At 37.0% G+C, this 13882-nt stretch overlaps 1 pseudogene; it reads right to left on the reverse strand.

The window, feature by feature from the left end:
- LOC128590632 (eukaryotic translation initiation factor 4E-like) overlaps positions 1–13431 on the reverse strand; it is a 138969-nt pseudogene extending 125538 nt beyond the window's left edge.
- Positions 13432–13882: the final 451 nt, after the last annotated feature.

Consider the following 13882-nt stretch of genomic DNA (forward strand, 5'->3'; position numbering starts at 1 on the left):
CAGGTTACAAAATCAACATTCATAAATCAGTAGCCTTTATATATACCAACAATAGTCAAGCTGAAAAAACAGTTAAGGACTCTATCCCAGTCACAGTACTGCTAAAGAAGATGAAATATTTGGAAGTTTATCTAGCAAAGGACGTGAAAGATTTCTATAAAGAGAACTATGAAACTCTAAGAAAAGAAATAGCTGAAAATGTTAACAAATGGAAAAACATACCATGCTCATGGCTGGGAAGAATCAACATTGTTAAAATGTCCATACTACCCAAAGCAATATATAATTTGAATGCAATCCCTATTAAAGCTCCACTGTCATACTTTAAAGATCTTGAAAAAATAATATTTCATTTTATATGGAATCAGAGAAAACCTCGAATAATGAAGACATTACTCAGAAATAAAAACAAAGCAGGAGGAATCACACTATCAGACCTCAGACTATACTATCAATTGATAGTGATCAAAACAGCATGATACTGGCACAAAAACAGAAGTAGATGTCTGGAACAGAATAGAGAACCAAGAGATGAATCCAGCTACTTACTGTTATTTGATCTTTGACAAGCCAATTAAAAACATTGAGTGGGGAAAAGATTCCCTATTTAACAAATGGTGCTGGGTGAACTGGATGGCAACCTGTAGAAGACTAAAACTGAACCCACACCTTTCACCATTAACTAAGATAGACTCTCACTGGATTAAAGATTTAAACTTAAGACATGAAACTCTAAGAATACTTGAAGAGTGTGCAGGGAAAACCCTTGAAATAATCAGTCTGGGTGAATATTTTATGAGGAGGACCCCTGGGCAATTGAAGCAGCTTCAAAAATACACTACTGGGACCTGATCAAAATTCAAAGGTTCTGAACAGCCAAGAACACAATAAGTAAAGCAAGCAAACGCCCTCAGAATGGGAGAAAATACTTGCAAGTTATGTCTCCAACAAAGGTTTAATAACCAGAATCCACAGAGAACGCAAATGTATAAGCAAGAAAGGAACAAGTGATCCCATTGTAGGCTGGGCAAGGGACTTGAACAGAAACTTCTCCGAAGAAGACAGGCGCACGGCCTACAGACATATGAAAAAATGCTCATCATCTTTAATCATCAGAGAAATGCAAATCAAAACTACTTTGAGATATCATCTAACTCCAGTAAGATTAGTCTATATCACAAAATCCCAAGACCAGACATGTTGGCGTGGAAGTGGAGAAATGGGAACACTTCTATACTGCTGGTGGGAATGCAAATTAATACATTTCTTTTGGAAAGTTGTTTGGAGAACACGTAGAGATCTAAAAATAGATCTGCCATTCAATCCTATAATTCCTCTACTAGGTATATATACAGAAGACCAAAAATCACATTATAACAAAGATATTTGTACCAGAATGTTTATTGTAGCCCAATTCATAATTTCTAATTCATGGAAAAAGCTCAAGTACCCATCAATCCACCAATGGATTAATAAATTGTGGTATATGTACACCATAGAATATTATGCAGCCTTAAAGAAAGATGGAGACTTTACCTCTTTCATGTTTACGTGGATGGAGCTAGAATATATTCTTCTTAGTAACGTATCTCAAGAATGGAAGAAAAAGTATCCAATGTACTCAGCCCTACTATGAAACTAATTTATGGCTTTCACATGAAAGCTATAACCCAGTTATAATCTAAGAATAGGGGAAGGGGGAAAGGGAGGGGAGGGAGGGGGGAGGGGGCGGAGGGAGGGTGATTGGTGAGATTACACCTGCAGTGCATCTTACAAGATTATATGTGAAACTTAGTAAATGTAGAATGTAAATGTCTTAGCACAATAACTAAGAAAATTCCAGGAAGGCTATGTTAACCAGTGTGATGAAAATGTGTCAAACAGTCTATAAAACCAGTGTATGATGCCCCATGATCTCATTAATGTACACAGCTATGATTTAATAAGAAAAATAAAAAATAAAAAATAAATAAAAATCATGAGAGAACTAAAAAAAAAATGAAGGCAGGCATTTGAAAATACATTTTCTTTTTTTCCCTTAGGGACTCAGATTGACTCAAAGTTACTATTTGATCATTAGTAACAGCATTTTCAAAAAGGAGGTAGAATGTACTCCTGTAGCAGTTTTGTCAAAAAAGAAAACGAAATTACTAAAGTAAAATACCTGAACTAAGACTTCAGCGTAAGGACACAGGACACATAGCACATGAGAAATAGTGTTGTCTTTGACCGCACCTCCCAAGTTATTAAGTGCCTTTGAGTGATTAAGACAGTGGTCCCCATGGTAGGTGAACCTAGCACCCTCCCTCCCAAGGGAATACAGATTATAAGGTGACCCTGGCATTGGAATCAATAGAGACCAGTGTTTCAGTCTTGATTTTTTTCCTTTCTGGATGTGTAATCGTGGGCTAATGACTTAGCTTTCCACGCACCAATCTGTTCAGCTGCATCACGGGGATGTCAATACCTGCCTTTATCATTTTTGTCATCTCTTCTCTCATCTCTGTTGTCACTGCTTCAGATCAAGTCCCTGTCATTTCTCTCAATAGTCTCCTAACTTGCTTTCCCACTCCAATTTTTACCTCTATAATTCTTCTTCCATTTTACTCCAGGATGTTTTTTTAACACTGAAAACCAAAACAAGACAAACAAAAATACACAAGGGAGGCCAATCACCCTCCACCAAACTCATGCATAGCTTCCTACTGGCTTTCACCGTATGAGTGCCACATGGCTGTGCAGGCCTTCAGTCTTGATTCCCTGTATCCTAACTAGTGGGCTCTACCTCCTCTAGTGTCCAAAGTCCTCTCTGCTGACCCTCCTCATGCCCTGTGCCCAGGACAACCAAGCTGCCTGCTATTTCACGAACACATGAAAACTTTCTGATCCCCCTCTCCCTTTACACGTTGCCCTTTTGTATCTGGGTTGTTCTCTTTCAGTCATTTCCTTCCAATCCTCTTACTCCACCTACACACACACACACACACACACATACACACACACACACACACACACACACGCGGAAAACTACTCTTCAACTTAATCAAATATCTCCTTTTTTGGAAATCTACCTTGACCATGACTTCTCTGCTTTCTCTTCCAGTATTGTCAGTGGTCCTTTTGTAAGTATTTCCATTAAGGCACACATCCCAGTTTATTACAGTACTTTTCATACATATTTCTTTCTCTATTACATTGTGATTGCTGAAGGGCAACAATTATGCTCTATCTTTAAATACCTATTCCCAGCCACAATTATGTAACAAATGTTTGTTCTTTAGAAAACCTACATAAAATACTAGATTATTAAGTCGCTATGTCAATAGGCACTGGTTTCCATTCCTATCCTATGAAAAGGCAGACAATATGGAGTAGCAAAATATTTATCAGTAAGAGGGATTCAGAACACCTGAGCCCTAAATCCTGATCCTACAAGAAGCTATTTGTTTGTCCTTGGGTTTTTCCCTTTACTTCTCTGTATATTTGTTTCTTTATTTACAATACAGAGATACTGGACCGTATTTTTAAGAATTTTACTTAAACACTTAAGTAGATTCATGCTTAATTGGCTTATGGTTGCTGGGACTTTTCTACACAATGCCAAATATGTGAATGAAAAATAAAAGCTTAATAGCCTGGAGGTGTAATATACCATGCCAGAAGATTAGAGTGGGGAAATGATAACATGTAAAACTTATGAGTAAAAGATCTTATTTTGTATAGTTTAAAAAATTTATAGTTTTTAACACATTGTCAGATACATTATTTCATTTTGACTATCACAACATTCTTAAATTGTTATTTTCTTCTTATAGATAAGGCATGTGAGGCTTAGAGATTTAAGTAAGTTGCCAAAGGTTAAACAGGTAATAAAAAAACATAAAATGGCAGTTTTCTAAACAGATGATGATTCCATTTTCAGAGATATCATTATAATCAATACATTTAAGAAAGATTAAAATGGTCACTTTTATGAGTAATATGAAGTAGAAATAGATAGGATATAGTCTTCATAGTTATCCTCATCAAAATACTATGTATTTTTGAAATAAAGGAATAAAGAAAGAAATATAAAGAGCAAGAAAGAAAGAAAAAGGATATATTTTTTTATTTATTTATTTTTATTAAATCATAGCTGTGTACATTGATATGATCATGGGGCATCATTCACTAGCTTTACAGACCATTTACCAAGTTTCACATATACCCTTGTAAGATGCACCCCTGGTGTAATCCCACCAATCCCCTTCCCTCTACCCACCTCCCCCCTCCCTCCCCTCCCTCTCCCCCTTCCCCCTATTCTTAGGTTGTAACTGGGTTATAGCTTTCATGTGAAAACCCTAAATTAGTTTGAAAAAGGATATTTTAAATTATTAGGTAAGATATATTTGATTACATATTAAAGGAAAACATTATTTTTAGTATATATATTTTAGTATATTAAAAATGTTAATTTTTTAAATCCACTTCCAGGCAGCTTGTTCTAAACTTAAATGTCAAAAATTTTATTTCTTACTCATACACAAATTGGGCATACCAAAGTTCTTCTACATTATTATTTAGTCTATTGGCAATTTCTTCTCTTCCAGGTTGTCAAGTTCATTTATTTTTGGTTATCACAATCTGTTCATATTTTTCCAATTCGTCCTTTTATTAAATGAGAAAAGGTATCAGATAAATCTATTTAGGAAATAAGCAGCTAGTCCAGAAAAAGCATCTGTAATGCTTCAGAATAGTGCTCAAAAGCGTTTTTATGTCCTGTTGTTCATTCATAACGCTGTATCAATTTACTAATTTAAACCTGACAATACATCAATTTTTACCAATTTTAAAATATGTATATTTATAAATCAAACATTCTTCTGATTAGCTCTGGAGAAGAAAGTATCATCTTATGGGCAGGGGGAAGTAGAGAGTAAAAAGAATCTAAAATGATGATCCAGTAAATAAATCTCTACAAACTTTTAAATGTCTTTCTCAGCAGTTCCCTCTTACCATTTGGCACTCACTTAATTTTCTTTTTCTTCCCTGGTTTATGTTTATAAATTTATTTTTATATGTTTTATGTAGGCATTTCAAAGGCCAAAATCATATATATATATATGGGATGCCTTAAGGAAGTCAGTAAAATCTATCCACATTTAAACACCTGGACTATAAACACAATTTCTTGAAGATACATAGTCCTTTATAGTAAAAATTAACATTTAGATAGGTTCTCTGTTTGATCTCATTTGTAAATTAGTTTTTATTGCCCCCATTTTACTGATAAGCAGAGTTAGAGAAGGTCAATAAGTCAGAGAGAAGAGCTGGAGAATACAATAAGGAGAAAAATTCTGGAGACTAAGGATGCAGCAACAAATTCATAAGAAGAGGGACCTGGCATCCTCTGAGTCTAGAGGAAAAGGAAAAGGACAGGTGTAGGTTCAGGTAACTGAGGTAACGCCCATCTGGTGTCCTCTCAGGGCCAGGCCATTGGACAAGAATGAGAAAAAAGAGGCTAGAAGGAAATTGGGGAGAAGCATGGCAAAGGTATTGAATGGCCACTATGGGAAATCAAAGAATATGCTGCCAAGCAAACTGCCAGTGAAAGCATTTATTCATTTCACTTATCCATGTGCTGTAACCAACCAATACATTATTACTGTAATTACTTTAAGCAAGTTATCTTTTATGTCAATAAAAAATAAGAAAAATAAAAACATTCATTTTTCCTTTAAAAAGGGCATTTAGAGGGCAGCACCTGTGGTTCCAGGGGGTAGGGTGCAGGCCCCATTGTCCTGGAGGTGGCGGGTTCAAACCCACCCCTGGCCAAAAACTGCAAAAAAAAAGAAAGAAAAGAAAAGGCATTTAGGAAAAAAAAAAAAGGCATTTAGACAAACCCATTCACTTGCTGCAACAGGATTTGATCTATGTTCTTAAAATACAATGAGAGAGGAATGGTGTGTGTGGGGGGTAGCTTCATGGCAGAATAGAGAAGCCTCTAATCATCATCCCCCTGCACAAACACAAATTCAACAAGTATCCGTGTATTTTCAGAAGAATCAAAACTCAAGTGAGCAATCACAGTACTTGGTTTTAACATTACACCAAGGAAGAAGGCACTGAAGGCAGGGAGAAGAGATTGTCTTGCATTACCTACGCCAGTGTGCCAAGTGGAAAGAAAATCTGTGGCCCCAGGGGAAGGACAGTAAAGCCATTTTGGGACTTTGCACTGGAACTCAGGGCTACCCTGTCCTAGAGGAGCACAGTACAGGGTAGTATTCTGCCTGAATCCATGGAGGGAGCATTTAGGCAAGCCTGCCCAAAGGGAAATCCTCTGCCCTAAAGCTGGAGCTCTGGCTATCCCCACCACTGTCTGACAGAAAGTAACCTCGGGCCTAAAATAAGCTTGTAAGGTAGTCAGGACACAAAGGCTACAGTCTTTCAGCATTTCCTGGGGCCATATTGGCTTTGAGCCAGTGGACTTGTGGGGCATGTGATCCAGTGAAACATCAGTAATTGCAGCCATGGCAGTGTCTGTATCATCCACACCCAGCAACAGGCAATACAGCGCAGGAAGAGTCTTCTTACACGTGAGGAAAAGAAAGGGGGAGGTTCAGAGGACTCTGTCTTGCAACTTGGGTACCAGCTCAGCCATACTGAAATGAAGTACCAAGCAGAGTCTTGAAACTGATAATTTAATTTTTTTTTTGGAAACTCATGATTTCAGATCTTAGTTTCTAGAAGGGATTTCTAGCTGTAACCTGTAGAGAAGGCCCCAGTCCTGGCAAGACTCACCACCTGTTTATTAAAGTGCCTTTTGTCTTTGAGTAAATATCAGAGGTAGCCAGGCAGCAGTCACCATGGGCTTTGGCTGAGACTGGGCTGACTTCAGGTGTGTCCTGGTGCAGTCTCAGCTGTGACAGCCACAAGGCAGTGCCCGTGTCACTCCTCATCCAATGAGAGCAGCTCAACACAAAGAGTGAAGAAAAGAGTGAGAGGCTTTGCCTGGTAATCCAGGGAATTCTCCCATATCTTGTTTATGCCCACCAAGGCAGTACTACCAGGAGTCTGCAAGAGTCACAACATTACTTGGCTTGGGACACACTCAGTGCCAATACAGCTGAAGGGTCCAAAGACTTAAAATACAACACTCAGTTCTCTTTGAAAGCCTTCTCAAGAAGGATGGGTTCAAATAAGCCCAGACTGTGAAAATTAAAATAAATACCTAACTCTTTGACATCCAGACATCATGAACATCCACAAATATCAAAAGTATCCAGGAACACATGATCTCGCCAAACAAACTAAATGATGTACCTCTGACCAATGCCAGCACTCCTGAGGGCCCTGGCTCAATCATTCCTTGGAGTATCCATGATGACTCACATGGGTATTGCCACAGCTATGTCTGCAGCTGTGATTAGGGTAATGGAAGGAGGAGGAGAAGAGTCTGAGTGGAGAAGGGTCTACAAAGGGTCTCCTCATACTTGCCACAATTCAGGAAAAGCACAGTTCTCCCTGTTACATCCAGGAATTAGAGTTGAGAAATCAGAGAACAGAGCTCTGTTGCTGGATCACAAACAGCATGTTGCTTGGGGGTAGGCAGGAAAAGATTTGTGAATTTATCTTGGGAGACAAGTGTCTATGCTGACAAAACTAAAAAGAGAGTGCAGTGTAGGTAGAAGCCACAGTGCACTTGTGGAGCACATCTACCACCATATGAAACCCACGCTTTTGGTCCAGGGCCAAATCCTAGGCTGTAAAGTCAGGACTTTTACTGTGACCATCACTAGAGTAATGTTCACTGTAACTGAAGTTTTTACCTAACACACCCTCTAAACATCCCCCTTCTTGGTTTCTAATGTCCTTTGCATCACTTGGTTCTGTGTATCCCATCATTTAGTTCCCAATTATTAAAGAGTGCATGTAGTATTTGTTTCTCGATTCCTTGGATACTTCACATAGGATAATGGTCTCCAGTTCCATCCAAATTGTTGCAAAAGACCTTAATTCATTCCTTTTTACATCTGAGTAGTACTCCATGGTATATGTAAATAACATTTTCTTTATTCTGTTGTGAATTAATGGATTCTTGTATTGACTCCACCTTTTTGATATTGTGAATTGTGCTGCAATGAACATTTCATTGCAGGTGTCTTTTTGATAAAATTACTTTCCCAGTTGTGGGATTGTTGGATCAAATGGTAGGTCTACATTTATTTCTTTGAGTAAACTGCACTAACTTGCATTCCCAACAGATTAGTTCCTGTTTCTCTGCATTCATGCCCAAATGTATAGGGTTTTTTGGTTGGTTGTTTGTTTTGACTTTTTAGTAATGGCCATTCTGACAGGGTAAGATGGGATCTCATTATCCTTTCAACTTATACTTCCCTGATGATTAGTGGTGTTGAGTATTGTTTCATATGTTTCTTGGCCACTTGTCTGTCTTCTTTGACAAATTTCTGTTCATATCTTTTGCCCGTTTTTCATGGGATTATTTCAGACTGATTTATTTGAGTTCTTTGTAGGTTTTGGATATTAACTGGATGTATTTTGTGAATATTTCACCCATTGAATATCAACTCTTTTTTAAACTCTGTTGGCTATTTTCTTTTTTGTGAACAAGCTTTTAAATTTAATTAAGTTCCATTTATTTATGTTTGTTGTTGCTGTATTTGTATTTTGAATCTTAGTCATAAGTTCTTTGCCTAGGCCAATGTCTGGAAGAGTTTGCCCTACATTTTTTTCTAGAATTTTTATGTTTTTATGCCTTACCTGGAAGCCTATATTCCATCTTGAATTAATTTCTGTATATGGAGAAAGATACCCATCCTATTTCTATATTCTTCTTATGGCTATTCAGTTTTCCCTTAACAATTTATTGAATGGGGCTTCCCTTCCTCAGTATATGTCATCTGCTTTATCAAAGATCAGTTGATTGTAGGTAAATGATTTTCTTTCTGGATTTTTCATTCTATTCCATCAATCCAATCTCTGTCTCCACTTTTATATCAGTACCACCCTTATAGTATAATTTGAAGTCAGGTAGTGTGATGCATACCGATTTCTTCTTTTTGCTTAAGATTGCTTTGGCTATATGGGCTCTTTTCTAGTTTCAAATGAGACTAGGGATTATTTTTTCTAGATCTGTAAAATGTGATGTCAGTATTTTGGTGGGGGTTGTGTTGAATCTGTAAATCATTTGGAGCTATGTGGATATTTAACAATGTTGATTCTACAAATCCATAAGCATGGAATGTTTTTCCATTTGCTTGTGTCATTTATGATTTCTTTTATCACTACTTCTGGTAGTTGGCCTTTCACCTTTGTGGTTAAGTATATTCCTAAATATATTATTTTCTTTGTCTTTATTGTAAAGATATTAAGTCTTCAATGTCACTTTCAGCTTCACTATGGCTAGTATATAGAAATTCTGGTAATTTCTGAGACTTTGTTGAATTTATTTATCAACTGTAGAGAATCTTTTGTTCAAGTCTCTAGGGTCTTCTAACTACAAGATCATATTATCAGCTCCTCTTTCCCTATTTGAATATATTTTATTTCTTTTTCTTGACAGATTGTTCTGCGTAGGACTTCCAGTATTATGTTAAATAGAAGTGGTGACAGTGGGCACCCTTGTGTTTTACCAGTTTTTAGAAGAAATGATTTCAACTTTTCAGTACAATGTTTGTGGATTTGTCATATGTGGCTTTTATAATTTTGAGATATGTTTCTTTACCTAGTTGTTTGAGGGTTTTTATCAGTTAAGGGTTCTGGATTTTATCAAATGCTTTTTTTATCTATTAAGATAATCATATGATCATTGATTTTGCCTCTGTTTATGAAACAAATCACATTTATTGATTTACATATGGTAAACTGTCTCTGGATACCTAGAATGAACCCCAGTTGATCATTGTGTAGTATCTTTTAGAGGTGCTGTTGAATTCAGTTTGCTAGTATTGTGTTGAGGATTTTACATTAATGTGCAAAATAGCTCTTGGTCTGTAGTTTTCATTTTTTGTTGTATCCTTTTCTATCTTTGATATCAAGGTGATACAGGCTTCATAGAATGAGTTAGGAAGGACTCCCTTCTTCTGGATGCTGTGAATTTTTTTTTTGTAGAAAAAGTATCAATTCTTTTTTGTAGGTCTGGTAAAATTTAGCTGTGAATCCATCTGTCCTGGGCTTTTTTGGTTAGGAGATTTTTTTAATGACAGCTTTAATCTTAGTTCTCATTATTGTTCTGTTCAGAATTTCTATTCTTTTCTGATACAGATTTAGGAGGTGCTGTATTTCCAGGAATTTATATATTTCTTCTCTGTTTTCTAGTTTTTGTGCATAGGGATTTTGGTAGTATTCACAGATGACATTTTGTATTTCTGTGATAACAGTTGTAATGTCTCCTTTTTCATTATTGATTGAACTTATTTGAGTTTTTTCTCTTCTGATTCTAATTAATCTGACTAATAATCTATTGATTTTATTTATCTTTTCAAAGAACCAAACTTTTTTGTTGTTGATCCTATATATTTACATTTTTTGGTTTCCATTTCATTTAGTTCTGCTTTGAGCTTTGTTATAATATTTCTCTCTTGCTTGCTGTGGGTTTGGTTTGCTCTTCTTCATCTAGCTTCTTAGTATGTGACTTTAATTGTTTATTTGTGATCTTTCTATCTTTTTAATGTAGGCATTTAAGGCTATAAATTTTCCCCTGCGGAATGCTTTTACTGTATCTCATAGATTTTGCATGCTGCATCTACTTTGTTGTTCAGTTCAAGGAATCTTTTGATTCCCATTTAAATTTTATCCTGAGCCAGGGATCATTCAGCAGCAGACTGTTTTATTTCCATGAATTTGTGTAGGCTTGAGTGTTTATCTTGAAATTGATTCCTTTTTTTATTACACTGTGGTCTGAGAAGAAACATGGTATTTTAATTTTTTTGAATTTGCCGAGACTTGTTTTGTGACTTAAGATATGCTCAATCTTGAAAAATGTCCCATGTGCTAATAAGAAGAATGTATATTCAGTAGTTTAGGGTAGAATGTTCTGTAAATGTCTCCTAGGTCCATTTATTCTAGAGACCTATTTAAGCTCAGTTCTTCTTTATTGATTTTATCATTCAATGATCTGTCTAATTATGTCAATGAGTATTGGACACCTTAGTTATTACAATGCTACTATTTATTGCTTTGCTTAATTCTAGTAGAATTAGGGACACATACACAGAGCTCCTGTTAGGGACACATACACAGAGGGTGCTCCTGTTAGAGACACATACACAGAGAGTAACTCCTGTTAGGGACACATATGCAGAGGGTGCCCAAAAAATGTATATACTTTTTAAAGAGAAGTTGTCTATGTATTACTTTTTAAAGTTGAATTGAAGGTACCATTACTGATCAAGTGTATACAGACATGTTATGTATATCCATTATACCTGCACCTCATACACATTTTGGAAATGATTGTTTTTTTCTTCCACCAAGGTCTCTTAAATTGTGTATACATTTTTTGGTATCCCTGTATTTAGGATTGGTGTGTTTTCTTGTTGAATTGTTTTCTTTGCCCTTATTAAATGTCTATCTTTGTCTTTTCTTACCATTGTTGATTTATTGTCTATTTTATCTGATATAAGAATAGCTACATCTTCTCATTTTTGGTTTATATTTGTGTGGAATATTTATTTCCATGTCTTTACCTTGAGTCTCTGCAAGTCCTTACAAGTCCTTAGATTTGTTTCTCTGAGACATCTGCTTAGAATATGTTTTTTCATACATTCGGCCAGTCTATGACTTTTAAGTAGCGTACTCAGATCATTCACATTCAGCATTTGTATTTATATGTAGGATATTGATCTGTTCATTATTTTGGATGATACTTTGCTGTTCTGTCTTTACTCTTGTGCTATTGTTTTGTTGTAGCTGTGAGCTTTGATTTTTAGTTGTTTTTACACTGGTGGGTATCTATTTCGTTGTTCCATATATAATGCAGTTTTGACTATTTCCTTTAGGACAGGTCTAGTAGTGACAAATTCTCTTAGTTTTTGCTTGTCTAGAAAAGTCTTTATTTCTCCATCAATTATGAAACTATTTTTGTAGGATACAAAATTCTTGGCTGGCAGTCGTTCTGTTTAAGACTAAAAATAGGGCCCAATCCCTTCTTGCTTAAAAGGTCTCTGCTAAGAAGTCTGCAGTTTGTTGGATGAGATTTCTTTTGTAGGTTGGCTGTTTTTTTCATCTTGCAGCTTGTACAATTTTCTCCATCATTTTGACTGTTGCCAGGCTGATGGCAATGTGTCTTGGAGATGTTCTATTTACTGTGAATCTTCCTGGTGTGCAGTGATCATCTTAGGCCTGAATATCTGAATTTCTGGTGATACCAGGGAACTTTTCCTTAATAATTCCCTGAATACGTTTTTTATGTTTTTTGCTTTTTCTTCTCCCTCAGAGATGCCTAAAGTTCTTATATAGTCCCACTTTGCATAAATTCATACTTCTGTGAGTCACTGCTCATTCTTTTTTATGCATCTTTGACTGACTGGATTAGTCCAAAAAGCTTGCCTTTAAGCTCTGAAATTCTTTCTTCTGCTTGGTCTAGCATGTTTTTGAGGCTTTCTGCTGTACTTTGAAATTCCTTAAATAACTTGTTTCTATAAATTCTGTTATATTTTTCTTATGTTGTCTATCTCTTTAATGTTTTTTTAATTAATGTCCCAAAACAATTTTTGGCTTCCTTGTGGTAGATTTCAACTTTTTCATCAATCCCATTTATCTTATTTGTCTTCTATAATCTGAAACGCATCTCTGATATTTCTACAATTTCCTGTAGGTTGGGGTTTTTAGTTGGAAACCTAATGTGTTCCTTTCCAGGTCAAAACAGCTTCTCTTTTCATGTCACCATAGTTCTTACTCTGGTTCCTTCTTCTCTGATATCTCTTCTCTCAGCTCAAGATGGATAAGCTTGCAGTTCACTTGTACTCTGCTGGGAACTCTCTTACTTAGTTTAAAGAAGGAAAGCTCCATGCATAGTGCATTTGTGCCCTACTCTGGAGGACTGACCTGGCTTGAAATGTGTGGATGTATAATGAACATTTAACCCTGTTGGTCCCCTGGCTCTCCTGCCTCACTGTTCCCTCTAGTGCCACTGTCAGTTCCTACATTGCAGAGTAAGTAAATGTCTCACCTAGTCTGTCAGCAATGGTAACTCAGACAAAGCCAACTTGAGAGTTCCTCCACTCAGATCTGCAGCCAGTAGCATTTGTCAGCCAGCACTAGATTGAGCACAACCCCCACCTATGCTCATGAGTGGTGGTGATTATCTGGCTGCACTGGTTTGGGATCTGCCTCACTCAGCTTGATGGTAGCCCCACTCACATCCTTTGGCAGCAGCATTTGATGGCCTGCATGGCCTGTCAGCTGTTCACATGTTTTAGTGTAACCCATGCCTGCAGGTGGCAGTGATTGTCATCTTACACTGCCCTCGAGGTTAGACCTGGGGGCATCAGTATTTGTTCGCTCCCATGGCTTGAGTGTAATCCCACTCGTGCCTATTGGTAAGTGATTGTCAGCTCACTCTGCTTTGAGAACTGAACTACTCTGTTCAGATCCTTAGGCAGCTGCATTTGTTGGCTGGGCACTGGCTTAAGTGCAATTCTCTACACCTTCAGGTGTTGGTGATTGTTGGCCTGCTCTGGCTTCAGAGCTGCACAGACTGAAACTTTCACTGCAGCTTTTGTCAACCAGATTCTTAATTGACTGCAACTCTACCCACAATGACAGGCTTCAGGGATTGTCAGATTTCCCAGGCCCCCAGCTGCACTGGTGGTGCATGGCATCTCCCTACAGGACTCACTAGATTGCCCAACCTCCCTCCTTCCACCTGCTACCTTAGACT

This window comes from Nycticebus coucang, chromosome 1 (assembly GCF_027406575.1).
Source record: "Nycticebus coucang isolate mNycCou1 chromosome 1, mNycCou1.pri, whole genome shotgun sequence".
NCBI lineage: Eukaryota > Metazoa > Chordata > Mammalia > Primates > Lorisidae > Nycticebus > Nycticebus coucang.